The sequence below is a fragment of the Wyeomyia smithii genome, chromosome 2, assembly GCF_029784165.1.
Source record: "Wyeomyia smithii strain HCP4-BCI-WySm-NY-G18 chromosome 2, ASM2978416v1, whole genome shotgun sequence".
NCBI classification, from domain to species: domain Eukaryota; kingdom Metazoa; phylum Arthropoda; class Insecta; order Diptera; family Culicidae; genus Wyeomyia; species Wyeomyia smithii.
The window spans coordinates 239,321,445-239,336,464 of NC_073695.1; the positions used below are offsets into that span (position 1 = coordinate 239,321,445).

Genomic DNA, 15,020 nt, shown 5'->3' on the forward strand with positions numbered 1-15,020 from the left:
ATATTGAAGCTTTTCGGAACTTCGACTGAAGCCCGCCAAATGGCGGTATTGGGCACTAGAGGGTTAATACATAACGGTTGCTTAAGTTCGATTATAATCAAATGAAATGGGAACGTGTAGGGCAGCCAAACTTTGAAACCACGTGTTCAATCATAATTCATCAGTTAAACCTTAACTAGCCCGCTCATCTGATAATAATAATCAAATCGGTTGTGTAGTTTCTGAGATAATGAAGTTTCGTGATTTTCACAAGTCGGCACATTACAAATGAAGTTACAGTTCGATTACAGTAAAATTCAATAGGGTCTTCTGAGGCAGCTAGACCATTCATTTGACACTAATTTTGTGGAAATCGGGTCGGCCATCTCTGAGAAAAGTGAGTGAGTCCAAGTAGTCTTCGGAATATGTTCCTTTGCATAGCTGGATTTCACATTTTTAAACATAACAGGCAAAGTAATAGTCCGACTGCAAAACAAATCAATAGGGTCTTATGGGGCAATTAGACCTTCCATTTGACACTGATTTTATGAAAATCGGTACAGCCATCTCTGAGAAACATGAGTGAGATTAAACAGTCTTCAGAACACGTTTCTTTTCATAACTTTTGAACCGCAAGTTCAATCTTTATGAAATTCAAAACTTGAGGGTTTTCTAGGTAGCCCGTTCTTTTGAGACCAATTTTGTTCAAATCGGTTGTGTAGTTTCTGAGATATTGATGTTTCATGATTTTCACATTTTTAAACATAACCTCTAAACTAAAAATCCGATTACAATGAAATTCAATAGGGTCTTATGAGGCAACAAGACCTTTCATTTGCAATTAATTTCATGAAAATCGGTCTAGCCATCTCTGAGAAAAGTGAGTGAGAATAAAAATCTGCACATACACACACACACACACACACACACACACACACACACACACACACACACACACACACACACACACACACACATACACACACACACATACAGAAAATGCTCAGCTCGTCGAGCTGAGTCGAGTGATATATGCTATTCGGCTCTTTGGAGCACTTTTATACTTTCGGTTTTGCAAGTGATTGCTATACCTTTCTAGGAGAAAGGCAAAAAGCTCAAGCCGTTTTGTTAATATTATTAATTTTTTGACAGCGTATGTGCTTAATTTAGCAATAAACAAGTCCAGTGACAGTGAGAGTGTCATCAAAAGGCAAGCCAAATGATTAATAATGATAATAATGTGATATTTTTCAACACACTTTTGCATGCAAGTTGCATACGTCATAACTTGCACACAATTTTTTATAGAAGCTATTCCTTTCTTTTCTTCTCAGTGTTATTTATTTTTTGCCCTTCCCTTAGGTAATTTTGATAACCTTGGACATAAAAACTATTCAAAATTTGCATCAGCCGTATTATATTTTAAACAAAAGCTTACATTTTAAATTATTTAAAATTCATCAATTTAACGCCAGAATAAGATTATCTTTCCAGGGTTAATGCGTACATATCCTTTGGGCATCATCACCAAATATAAAAAAAATTAAATGATAATAAATAGAATCGAATTAGAGCCGTCCAGAGATTCAAAGAAATCACCGAGCTTGGTGTGTATGTAAATTGAAAAATTGAAAGACCAGTGTCGTGTTTTCTATAAAAAGAACGCATTGCTATGCGTGAATCAATAGTCGAAACGATTGCGTAAATCTACATTACCTGCGACACAAATCCTTAAATACGTGTGCAGCCATATTACTGTCGCCAGCTGGCTTCTCTCAAAAATTACCCCAAAACTATCACAAGGTAGTGCTCGTGATAGTTTCAGGTGATTTTTGAGTGCTAGATAAAAGTGTCACTGAAGAAAAATAAAACAACAACAAACCCGCACAGAAGACGTACAGACCTGTTGACACACTCGACATTCGTGTTGTCAGCGGCTAGTGTGGGGTTGTGCTAATGAAAAAGCTACAATTTTAACACTTCTCCACTTTCGGTTAAATGCGAAGGCTCGCTCGCACATCACACACCGCGTATTGCCGGCTGTTTCAGCTTTGGTTTACACTACGCTGGCACTCGAATTGGCTGGTAATGAGCAGTGAATCAATTAAACAAAACAAAATTCGATTAGCTCAATAGCGTTGGCAGTAAACGCAACGCAATGAAATGATTGATCTACCTAACAGTTCGATTGGATTTTTCTCATTATTAGAAAACTATTTTGTAGGTGACTAGAAAAAGTGAAATTATATGCATAGAATCTATGCTAAAATTAAGAAGAATGCTTCCCTGATCCAGCATATTCTGTCGGCTTGGTTTAATTGCTAGCTGTGGAAGCAAGGCACAAACAGCTGCAGGAAATGTACACGACGAAATCGACCTCCAATAGTGTAAGGTTTTTGATTTTTTTTCTTCATTTGTTTTCGATCACCGCACGAGCTTCTCTTCTCGGGTCGATTTTGTTTTCTTTTGCATTTGATGAAGCAAACAAAACCACCGGCTGGTCATAACAGTGTTGCACAAGAGAGGCAATTGCTATACTCTGCTCTGATTGCATGGATATTTTTAGAATGGTAAGAATGCTGATGAATGGTTCGTAGGTTTTTAAGTGCAATCCAAGCATCTACTTACCGTAGACTTGGCGAACGGTGGTACACCACATAAAGTACTACGCCTATACAAACTACAATGTTAAGGAATCCGTTTGCAGAATGTAAAATCAAACCATCACATAAAACTAGTCCAACCAATCAATTTAGACATCGCTGTATCATTGTGCATTATGTTGCTGTTATTGTATTGTATAGCTAAAGTATGCTGTGCTGTGAACTGTCAAATGGGGAAGCACCACTACACATGGCACAGTTTGAATTTGCCCTAATTTGTACATAACCCGTGAACGGGCAGAACGTAAACATAGCGCCACTACCACTCCGATTCGTGTACTTACACTTCCGACCTAGGGAGCACGCGCCTGTATGGGTTATGTTGACTGACAGTCAGGCAGCCAACACAGGATTTCGTACTGCTTGCAATCGAACTCAAGGAGTGGAAGTATGGATCAGAGAAAAATTCCGTCTCACACCTACCGATTTCTATTTTGCTTCGGTAAAAGCACCTGGGAGCTCATTTTAAATATTTCCTTATCCTACGGGATGCTTGCGTCGAATCATTACAAGTCTGGTCTTGAGCTAACGTTTTAATTTTAATCCGTGATTCACAGGGCAGTTATTTTACACAATATTTTCAGCAGAAAAATAACACAACACTGTGGCGAGCACCGCTCTAACCAGCCACTGCACACTGACTTGGGGTCTCGCACGGGACAAACAAGTCGAAAAACTGGTCGTCCGATTCGAAACAACCCGTGCTGGTTCGAGTCCACTGTACTAATCGGTACGACGACTCGCTGGTGTTGGTGCGATTCGATGTTTTTCGTACTGACAGTTTCATCGCATCGCATGTATACACATCGCGTATACGCTACGCGCTGTCGAGACGAGTCGAGCGATTCGTTTGGAGGCAGCATAAATGCGAAAGGCAAGTCATGAATGAGTCAGTGGTTTGGATAGTGGACTGCCGTCTAGTTATTCGGGCAAAATTGGGGCTTTCAAAATTAAGCTTTCAAGAAATCTTAACTATAAGCTCCATTATTTGCACAAACCACAATAATAGTATATTTCGGTATACTTCAATCTTGCAAAACAGATTAGGGATATTGATATAGGGCTGAATATTCGGTGTATCTGCTGTATTCCTTGTATACTCATTCAAATATTTATGAGCTTGTTTTTGCTCTAAATCTGATTTACTAGGTCGTTTGTCAATACACGTTGATTTTGATGAGTATACCCAACCTGGGTCCACTAACGGAATTGAATTGTGGAGTGAATCAAAAAGTATAAGATGCATTTGAATGCAAATAATCATGTTCAATTTTGCGCTTAGTAATCTGAACTTTTTTTTATCAAATAACGGTTACATTTTTTACAAAACGTTCAGCATTTCAAACAGTGCTTGTCGTTTCTGCTCTCCTTCATTTGGTGCATTTGTGCCATGTAGTTCATCGTCTTCTTTTATATTATCGTGTATTGTTTCTTGTAGTTCAAAGTCGTCACCATCCTGACGATGCTGAATTAGAATAGTGATATTAGCACTACGAAATGTTATATTTAAAAACAATAAAAAAAAAAAATAAAAAATAAAAAAAGGAAAAATGAAAAAAAAAATTAATAAAAATAAAAGTATGCAATATGGTAATAATAAGAATCCAACGCAAGGCTAGTTTGCTGCCTTCATCATTTCCAGGAATTTTCAACTCTTTTAGACTATTGAATCAATCTTTTATAAGTCCAAAGCAATGTTTAATTCGAATTCAAAATTTGCTCAACTTTTTATTGAATTACTTCCTGTCTTCGATAGTTCATGCTGTGGTATTTATTCTGTACGGTGTAATCACAGTGATTGTCAATTTATAGGCACTATCGCCTGCTATCCATTCTGCATTAAGAAGATACTTGGATAGATTCGTTGACTTTTTTTGATAATCACACACGGCTTGGACTTTCAACGAGTATATATGTTAGTATGTTGAAAAATATACTTCTGGATCAATAACAGGTTTTCCAATCAGTTTTTTGACGTAGAACTACGTTTTTCTTTAGCCTACCACATAGGGATGTAAATAGAAAAACTATTAACGAAAAGGGGACGAAATATGTCCCTTTTTAAATGCTTATAAATCGGTTTGTTTTCAACCGATTTCCTTCATTTTTGCAGCAATTGTTTGGAAAATTATACACGCATCCACCCAAATGTAGAAAATTGTTGATTGATTATGCAAACTATTGTACCATTGATAATTGTCAAGCCTTGTTTCAACCAAAATTACATCCTCTGATTGGTCGTTATATGATTGCTTCTCAAGCACGGTCGACAGAATCATATACCTTGCAATTGAAAACATGCTATTTGGCCTATATAAGAGCCTGTTTCAGCCGAAGCCGCTCAATATAGTTCTGGACAGCGACAAGTTGTCAACAGCAGTCGTCCTTCCTTAGCAGCAGCACTAGCCCTGTGGTTGGTCACCACGTCTCAGGAGCAGCGCGGTTCTTCTCAGCGTGTGTCACCAGACTGCCATTATTCCCCCACTGTTGGGGCAGCATAAAGATCGTCATCACCAAATCCAATTTTGAACAGCAAAATGCCTTTTTTCAAGGCAAATAAACAAGTAATTGAAGAGTGAAAATTTCCTAGCATCAACACGAGCAAACATTTTTCGCGGGATCCTAGCAATCAAATTCTGTTGTAGTTTATATAGTTAATATCCCCACTATTGGGACAGCACAAAAGCTGCGATCAACATAACCGATTTTGAATAACAAACTGCCCTATTAGAACGCATTCACAAAGGCAGTTGATTCGAATATGCAGAGCTAATATGAAGTCGATTCAATCAATCAGCATTAACTCAATTTCGTCGTCTCCCAGCTGCCAAGTTGCAACATGATGCAACACGCAACAACGAGCAAACGAAATCGCTTGATGTTACAAACCGCAATAAAATACGGGTTAAAACCGTTGCGTGTATGAGAGCACCATCGGTGTTTATTCGCTGGAAACAAATATCGAATGCGAATTGTGGAATAATTCGTCTAAAGAATATTAGAGAATTAGACAACTTAAAAGAAGGGCGTGGCCTATTACGTAGCACCCTTCGGCTATAAAAGAGTGTTTCTGGGGAAACTAGCTACATTCATTAGTCGGAAGGTGAGCTGGATGGACCGTCCGCAACGTTGACAGCAGCAGAAGCAGATACAGCACTCAGAAGTAACAGCGGGTTGCGCCTGTGGCTGCCTTCAAATTAAATAAACCACTTGCGCTGTGGTTGGTGACCATGTCTCAGTAGCAGCGCGGTTCTTCTCAGCGTGCCTCGCCAGACTGCCATTATTCCCCCACTGTTGGGGCAGCATAAAGATCGTCATCACTAAATCCAATTTTGAACAGCAAAATGCCTTTTTTCAAGGCAAATAAACAAGTCATTGAAAGTTAATAATTTTTGACAACGTAAGCAAGCATTGTGTGTGGATTCTAGCAGTTACATCTGTCGCGGCCGTCTAATTTACAGAAGGTGAAATAGCTTCCACAGTGCATGTTGTCCGTGTATCTTAACTCCCCCACTGTTGGGGCAGCACAAAGGTTGCGATCAGCAACCGATATTGAACAGCAAAATGCCTTTTTTCAAGGCAAAAACAAAAAATTATTGTGAATACTATGGGGATTGATGCCGTGGTGACGATTTGGGATATTGCTTAGTTGAAATGATGGGATAATAGATAAATGGGTTGATGGATATGGAATTCTCCATAACCACGTGAAGGTTCCCGACCACAGACATAAATTTTGAACTCAGCACGGCACAAAATGTGAAAATTGTCTTTTACTCCAAGTAGTGCAGTATTACTTTGTAGTGTTGTGTTATTCTCGTACAATGGACTCCCAGCCTTTATTGAGAAATCAATCAAAAGTTTAGTAGTGAAGTAAGATGTCAAAGTATATGGACACCAAAAACAAGCGTGATGCTCGAAAACGCGCGAAGAACCTGCAAGAGGGAAGTGCGTCGAAGAAACCAAGAACCAGTACTGAGCGTTCTCGGTCCCTGCGAGCCAGAGTGGCAACAGACGGCTGTGAAGCGAGTTCAACCACTGGTTGGGACGCCGGTGAAGGGCCTTCTACTCGAGGTAGGAGGAATTTAACAAATTTTATAAAGCATCAACTTTTATCGAATACTTTTGTGTACTTATACTTGGAAGAACCAAAAAAAAAAATCGAATCTGAAAACTCACTTCATTTCCGCATCCTTGTTAAAGTAAAAAATGGTGACGTTTAATATCAGTGGGAGAGAGTAGTGTTAGCTTTTTGTAATCTACGAATGGCATACCATAAATTAATGTCAGGCTTGGCACATTGATTTGATTGCGTTTAACTGTGTTAACCTTAATAATATCGATAACCTTAAATAAAAAGGCATATTGTGGTTTGGATTTAAATCGTATAATATACATACAAAAAAAAAAATATGGAATAGATTTTTTGGATGTAATGCAATCGTATGGTTATGAAGAGATATGGACCTACAGAATTTTTCAATTTTTAATAAACAATAAATATACTGTTTCAATATATTTATGAATGAAGAGATCTTGGGGAACACATTAGGGCTGATCTTGCAGTATCATCTTCAATATTGGATTGAGGGAGTAACTTTAAATGTTAACAAAACTAATGGGAGTTTGTTCTGCTGCACTAGTTTAGTAAATGATAATTCTAACAGTGTTTGTTAACTTTTGCAGTTAAGCTCTTTTATGATTATTCTATTTAAATTTCTAAGTTTTAATTTAAGGAGTAAATGTAGTAATGAAGATAGAAAATTAAACTAACTGAAAATATGATTGAAGAAACTACGAAAAATATAGTTCAGCAGGTGGGACTCGAACCCACAACTTGTGGGTTCGAGTCCCACCTGCTGAACTATATTTTTCGTAGTTTCTTCAATCATATTTTCAGTTAGTTTAATTTTCTATCTTCATTACTACATTTACTCCTTAAATTAAAATTAAAAATAGCATGACTTTGCTTAGAGTCGAAAAAAGAAAAGTATAAATTTCTAAGTAAACAAAAGTGGAATTAAATGAATATTTATAATAATAATTGTAATAATAAATATTGATAATGATGAAATAACGGAATATTATTTTTTTTTGACGTAGAACTACGTTTTACTTTAGTATACCACACAGGGATGCAAACTGAAAAACTGGGACGAAATTTGTCCCTTTTCAAATGCTTATAAGTCGGTTGGTTTTCAACCAATTTTCTTCATTCTTGCAGCAATCGATTGGAAAATTATACACGCATCTGCCTAAATGCAGAAAGATGTTGTTTGAATCTAGAAACTATTGCACTATTGAAAATTGTCGAGCCTTCATTTATGCGGTCGTGTCTTGGATACAACCTCCTATTTTTTCTATACCATTAACATATTCAATGCAATGAGCCAGCTCATGAAAATTTTTGCAGCTATTTCGCGTCTTTCAGTAGCTTGAGGCGACATATCTCGATTTGAGTCTGAGGATGACTTTGAAAACCCGATCTGTTATGATTTGGATTGTGCCTCCGTTGCCAATTCCAAAAAAGGTCGCCAGTTTGGCAATAGATGCGCCTTCGTCATAAAATCCCAAAGGATAGAGAACTATTAGGAGTTGGACTTCAACCGGGAATTGCTTGCGCGCTTGAAAAGTGGGGAACATCTCATCATACCGAATCAGTGCCAGAATTATTTTGAAATTCCTCCAGCTAACACGAATTAAATCTTTGAAACGGGTTCGATGGAGGTTTGGTAGAATGTTGAGATTCAGGTACAAACCAATTATAAAAAAAGTTGTATACCGACAGTAATGTGCGATCGTTTTCGAAAAGATATACTCCTCGATAGTTTTGTTTTTCTGATCTTGCTGATCTGAAAAATGTGTACATTTTTGCTATATTAGATGACTTTAATTTTCTTATAAAAACTTTAACTATCTGCAAATAGTTCTAGATGTACATGTTGTTCTGAGATAATCAATTAGTTTTCTTCTTTCAACAACAGAACGACAATAGTAACGCAAAGTTCGTAGGGTAAGGGACCCATAATTCGCCCTGACCCCATAATTCGCCCACCCACAAATCAACGAATTGCTTACGGGGTTTGTCATTGAATTATGGCAAATAATAATTTATTTTCAATCTCAGCTGTTTCTTTTGACGTTGACTAACGTCTATATCGAAGTTAGGCCCCTGAATTTGAAAATCTAGTAATTCAACCAGGGAAAACCAGGGAAAAGTGGTCAGGTTTTGAGCGCTTATTTTGCAGTCATCTATAATCAGGTTTTCGAGGTTTTGGCATCAATCGATCAGAAATTCTTTTACGGTTAAATTTATGTAACAAAAACAAACTATTTTTTGAGATACACTATCGAAAAATTGGTAATCAATATCGATTGTCTAAATCATACCGCGCAGCCAATCACTACCTCTCTTCCCAAGCACAGTCGACACTAACGGATACAATCGATCTGACTTTGTTGTTATTGTTGTTGTCACTTTCTGTTTCCGATGTTTATGCTGCTGCTAGCGGAAAAAACCTTGCAAATATGCATCTTTTTGTTGGTGTTAATTTTACGACAGCGGTCGGCGCCCCATCATTTTGATTCCAAAACCGCACCAGTGACATGCGGACGCTAGGTGATAGCAGCTGAAAGGAGGAAAGACAAATGAGTACCGGTCATCTCGTGACGGTTTCACCCGTTATGCTGGTGGCTGTTAGTAATAAATAGCACTGCAAAATACTAAAATGGCTGGAATTCTCGACGAACTAACCAGAAAACAACAATATAATCGGCAACTGGCACCTTTTGGTGCCTCGAAATTTTGTTACAGAAGCGGCTAATTGAGTTTTCTGTTTTACCAAATGCTGCTGCTAGCGAAAAAAACCTTGCAAAAATGAATGTTTGTGTTGGTGTTAATATTACGACAGCGGCCGGCGCAGCTTTCAAGAAACATTTGTCTCTACCATTCCCTCATCTATGTAGCCCCTCCTTCTTTCTAATTATCTAACGAAGCCTTGGTATAAAACGTATCGTTCGAACATTTCACCCCATCAGTTTCATTACTAAACCGTACCAGTGACATACGGACGATATGGATTTTTGTAATAAAGGTTTACAGCTATAGTTAGGGACGTTGCGATACCATTAAACATCGATACTTAGGATCGATACCTGTATCGAGAGCAAGTACTGATATTCCGATAGTATCGAGGCTAACGTATCGATACCAAAATGTATCGTTGTGCGATACCAGTTCATTCAAAATATAAGTCATAATTCATTTTTATTATTTGTTCTTCAAGATAAAACTTTTAATTCAATTAAACCATTTATACAGACCATTTTAAGAGACGTTTCTGAACTCAATCTATGAATGAAATTTGGACAGAAAGCTCGGAACCGCTGATATAACGCACGTAAAAGCATTATCATCAACAGCAGAGTACGTGACACCTGTTAGTTCGTAAAATGGTCTATAAATTTACTGAATCTAGAAACACCAGCTTCTGCAAAAACTTAGTCGAAAGTCGAAGACGCTTTTCCTTAATAATTGATCCCGTTTTCGAAAATAGCCGCTTGCATGGCTCTGTAGAATTTACTTTCGGATCTGCATGACCGTAGAAAAGGATCGTTCCCGTAGGTTAATCTACAGAAATTTCTGTTAAATTGGCATTGCCAATGAGATGGCATGTATGCATACGATGCATCAAAATGGCACAGGAAACAGCAAGTTTTCTGCTTCGTTCGTTCTTCTTTACAGGGTTGTTTTGAGTCTTTTCGATACTGAGAGGTGTGTATCGATATTGATGAAGTATCGCTGGTAAAACATCGATACCAAATATCCGAGTATCGGAAGTAGAAGGATCGATTCTGTATTAGTATCGGTGGTATCGCAACGTCCCTAGCTATAGTAATTTTCTAGCAGTTTCGTCTAGTGCTAAAACGAATATATTGAGAATCTTCGCAATGTCTCGACACATGAACATGATCTATAAGCGCAATTCTCGGAATACAGCGAATTTGTTAATTCTAATGTTTGTCTTGTTATTTCAAACTACGAAAAAATGCTTTTCTAATTCGAATACCTGGGAAGCAGGGATGCCAATATAAATAAGGTTTCATCCATATATGTCATTTATATTATTTATTAATTATTGTTCAAAGCGCTCTAATGTCAGCAAATAAGAAAGCACTGTTAGATGAAAAATATAGAGTCCTACGTCATGCGGTCGGGTCTTTGATACCACCCTCCTACTATTTTAAATACATGAAGTTACATGCTGGGCTGGACCTAACCTAGGATGAGCTTTATCTATTTAATGTCAAACAATTTTTAAATTTAAAACTTTTGCTTGAATCGTTCTGGTCTCCAATTTCAGATAGTTTCGTTGAGTTTGCTTTTTGCTTAGATAGAAAAATTTTACACAGTTCGCTAAATTAAATGATTGTCTTGGTAGTGCAGTTACGAACAAAGGTTTGATTCGAATATGTATGAAATGACAGCGATTAAATAAGAGAGATCCATTCTTCTAGTATATATTATTATTTATAACGTTTTAACGTCTCAGCATTCAGAAATGCACTGTTAGATAAAATTGCAACAAATACTGGAGTTGCAATTCCCTCTACTATTTGTTTTAATGGAATATAAGAATACGGTAGTCAACGTCATGCGGTCGTGTCTTGAATACCACCCTCCTACTATTTTATGTTTAAACACGGTTCTAAGAGTTGACACTATATTGCGAACAATGAAAATAATAGGTGGGCGAATTTTGGGTACTCAAATAAAGTGGGCGAATTATGATGTCGTTACCCTACAAGCTTGGAAATGCCCTACCAAACACCACTTCATGTTTACTGTGGTGGATATTTGAAGACAGCACTCTGGGTTTGCCACCAAGAATTTTTCCTATAAGCTCTCAAAAGTAAAAATTAAACCCAAAGTAGAAAATATATAAAAAAAATCTGTGTGATTTTACATTCAAAACAAATAAAATATAATCTTCGTCATGTTTTGAAATGAAATTTAAACTCAAATAAAAAAACATTTTTTCATTTTCTCCATATATAGAGCTGAATGTGCCTTTCAAATTGCGACCAGAAGATATTTTTTATATTTGCTCCAAAAAGAAAGAATGAAAAAGGCATATGTCAGGACTAGGGACTAGACACCTTTATTTTCATGCAAAATTTTCTGATAATATTACACGATAATGGTTGATATATTTTAGTGTGATATATATTAGTGTCTAGCCCCTAGTGTCAGGATATCAAATTATTTGTCTTGAAAAACTCTAAAATGCAATCAAAGACAGTTTTAATGAGAAAATTGAAAAAGTTAGAACGAAAAATGTGATTTTTCAATCTAAAACGTTATTTTCAAAGATAAAAAAAAACTTTTTACAAAGTTGCTTCAAATTAACGGAGCTATAACATTGTAGAACATTTTTTCCTTCTAAGTACAGAGATATAAAAGCTGGATACTTGATTTAATCGGAAATTCAGGTCACCCTAATTTTTGATAATTTTCTACAAACGCTATATATAACAACTTTGTAGAAGAAAGTTCTTTTCTAAAATGTTGTTTGTTTTTTTGTTTATTTGTAAAAATTACACCAACAGGCCTTGTGGCCCGAATGATTGTCCTATACTAAAAATTATGTGCTAAAATCAAAAAGCTGAAACCAGTGAAGCAGTGGGCCTCCGATGCCAAGCTTTGCGAGTTTCGCCACGGCGATTCGGTGGTTGTTTATCGAAAGCGGCGGATAGGTCCGTGTAGATGACGTCCGTCTGAGACTGGTCGTCGAAGCTGTCCATTACGTAGGATGTGAGCGTCAGGAGATTTGTGGCCGTTGATCGCTTAGGCATGAACCCGTGTTGTTCGTCGACGATGTACTGCTTGAAGAACGAGAAAGTAGGTTCAAACACGACGAGCTCGAAGGGTTTTGATATGGAGCAAAGAGCGGAGATTCCACGGTAGTTGTTGATGTTACTTTTATGGCCTTTCTTGTGTACTGGAGACATGTACGCCGTCAATGGAGAGATTAGTCAGTGCACGGCCAAGAAGAGGGACACGTTCTGTACAGGTCGTAATTTCGTCCATCGTTAACCGTTCGACCACAAATACTCTGGAAAATTTTCGCGAAAACAAATGGTAGATTTGCTCGACAGAGTTCGCAGTGTCACCGTCTAAGTGCATACTCGAAGGAAGGCCATCATCTTCACGCTGTTTACTAACATATTTCCAAAACGATTTGGGGTTGCGTTTAAGCCTACGCTCGACATTACGAAGGAAGCTTCGAAAACAGTAGCGACTTAATTGTTTGTTGCGAGTTTTAATCGATAAGTAGTGGTTCCGTAGAAGTAGTGTTCTATATCAAGAGAACCTTCTCAGGGCTGCTTTTCTCTTCGATTCGAGGCGTCGTAATGTGGGGTTCAACCAGGGAAATTTCTGTTGGACAGAGATGGTCTTTTTTGGGACGTGTCGATCTATGGCGTAATTTAAAATGTGGGAGAGAGTTTAGGCGGCAGTATTTACGTCGTTCGTGTCCAAGACAGCATCCCAATCCATTCCAGCTAGAAATACGTTAATATTATCGAAATCGGCGCGGACAAAATCGTAGTAAACGGTTGTCGGTGCCGAAGTCGTGTTGCGAGAGACTCTCTAATGGACTGCCATAAGCGGGGCCGGGTGATGAAAAACATGTTTAACGAGTGCACAAGGAGGATAACGGGTAGATCAATTTTTTTTCCTAAATTTGGTTTCTGGACTATTGTGCATTGGTGCCCCAGCGCACCAATGGGCAGATTAAGACTGGTTTCGAGTTATACGAGTCACATTTAAAAGGTTAGTTTCATTGTTGAAAGTTTTGTATAAAAGTTTACTGAATGAATAAGCAACTTAATGTTCTATTGTTTGGCATTAACTTGCCAAAACAGTAAAAAGGACTAATTATGACATGCAATTTTTCTGGTTTTTCGAACCAACGCGAAAGCAAGAAACAGTTTAAAAACTTGTTTCTAGTTCTTTCAACAAATGTTGCAAAAATTGACCCGGAAAGCGCGGCTCTATATTTCTTATGAATGCACACACTAATTCAGGCTAAGATATGGACAATTTTTTTTAGCACTTTCGTTGGAAACGATTATTTGGATTTGTTCTCTATCATAGGCTTCGTGTAAGGAGAGAGTAAACGGTTGAAGTTTCCTTAACTTTTACCAGGACTGAAAAAAATAGGAATCATTGTCGAAAAGTCGCACAGTTTTTCTTATATTGAACGAGTTGTTGATGAACATAATTCGTTCACCAGCACTGAAAACTTTCTGCGATGAAATCATGACCAACACATCGTCCAATCTCGCTCGCTGTGCAGAAAACACAATCTCGTCGCGAAGAAAAAAAAGTTCAGAGCACACAATCGCGCAAGATAGGGACCTTCAGGGAGATAAAAAAAGTAGACAGTGTATTAGACTGCCTGTCGAATGGAAAATCCTACTAGAGTTTGTCAGTCTTTTCTGGTTCTGAGGAACGATAGCAATATTACGCTATATCTATATATATACAAACTGCAATAAAAAGGCAAAAGTGCATTCTAATTGCACGCTTCCGTTGCACTTACCTCGAGCACTGGAGGGGTAGGCGGATGGTAAACACAATTCTGCCAGCAGCTCCTAGTGGGATCCGGATAAGGCGTAGGGAGGAAACTTCCCGTTTTCGCAGCCCGACGACTAAATTATCCAGCTGTTTGCTGCACTAGCAAATACCTAAATTGGACAAGCACATTAGTATCAATATTTGCTTCCAGAAAATCTCGCTGACAGCTACGGATGCAGAAAACTCTCACTTTTCTGTTGAACGACGAAGGTGATGGAAATCGATTTTTCCTCCGAAACTCACACGCAAAACCGAACCACCGATTCACCACCGTACAACACTTGAATGTTTCCGTCAAACGAGCGATTAGATGAACTTACACCATAAATTTTCAACCACATTTCGCAACATTTAGCAGTTAATTTTGCTTTTCAATATCAGCCATACTGTGTGGCTATTGAAAGTATTTTGCTAAACCTAGATGCAACTTGCTTCGAAACGCTCGACAGCTTCGCAGCTTAGCGATGAATTTTCTCTCTCTCGTGATTTGTGCAAAAACCGTGCCTGAAATGCGCCGGTGAGTGTGGTTTGACAGCTGTCGCCGCTCGTGCGCAGTGGCGTCGTTTGCATGGTGGGGGCTCTTGTTTGCGTTTGAATAGGTACGTTGGGAACGATTCATTTGCCGTTGTGATCATCTTCATGTGCTGTTTTATTAATTTTAAAAGTTTTTGTATGATTGCTTGTATACAGTAAGGAAACAAATATGCTTCTAAAAGTTGTTTAGCTGTATACGAATT

At 37.9% G+C, this 15,020-nt stretch overlaps 1 protein-coding gene across 6 annotated transcripts in view; it reads right to left on the reverse strand.

Moving 5' to 3' along the window:
* Positions 1–14,758, reverse strand: part of LOC129721756 (microtubule-associated serine/threonine-protein kinase 3) — a 50,133-nt gene extending 35,375 nt beyond the window's left edge. For 2 of the 6 annotated variants that reach the window (XM_055674678.1, XM_055674673.1), the window contains exons 1-2: positions 14,474–14,758; positions 14,249–14,393 (exon numbers count right to left, since the gene is read on the reverse strand). The gene's annotated coding sequence lies outside the window, so the exon portion shown is untranslated. Of the gene's footprint in view, positions 1–2,607; positions 2,627–2,926; positions 2,946–3,065; positions 3,312–14,248; positions 14,394–14,448 lie in introns of those variants that run through there. The other 4 variants (XM_055674674.1, XM_055674675.1, XM_055674676.1 and 1 more) reach the window with 4 other exon arrangements.
* Between the last annotated feature and the right edge of the window lie 262 nt (positions 14,759–15,020).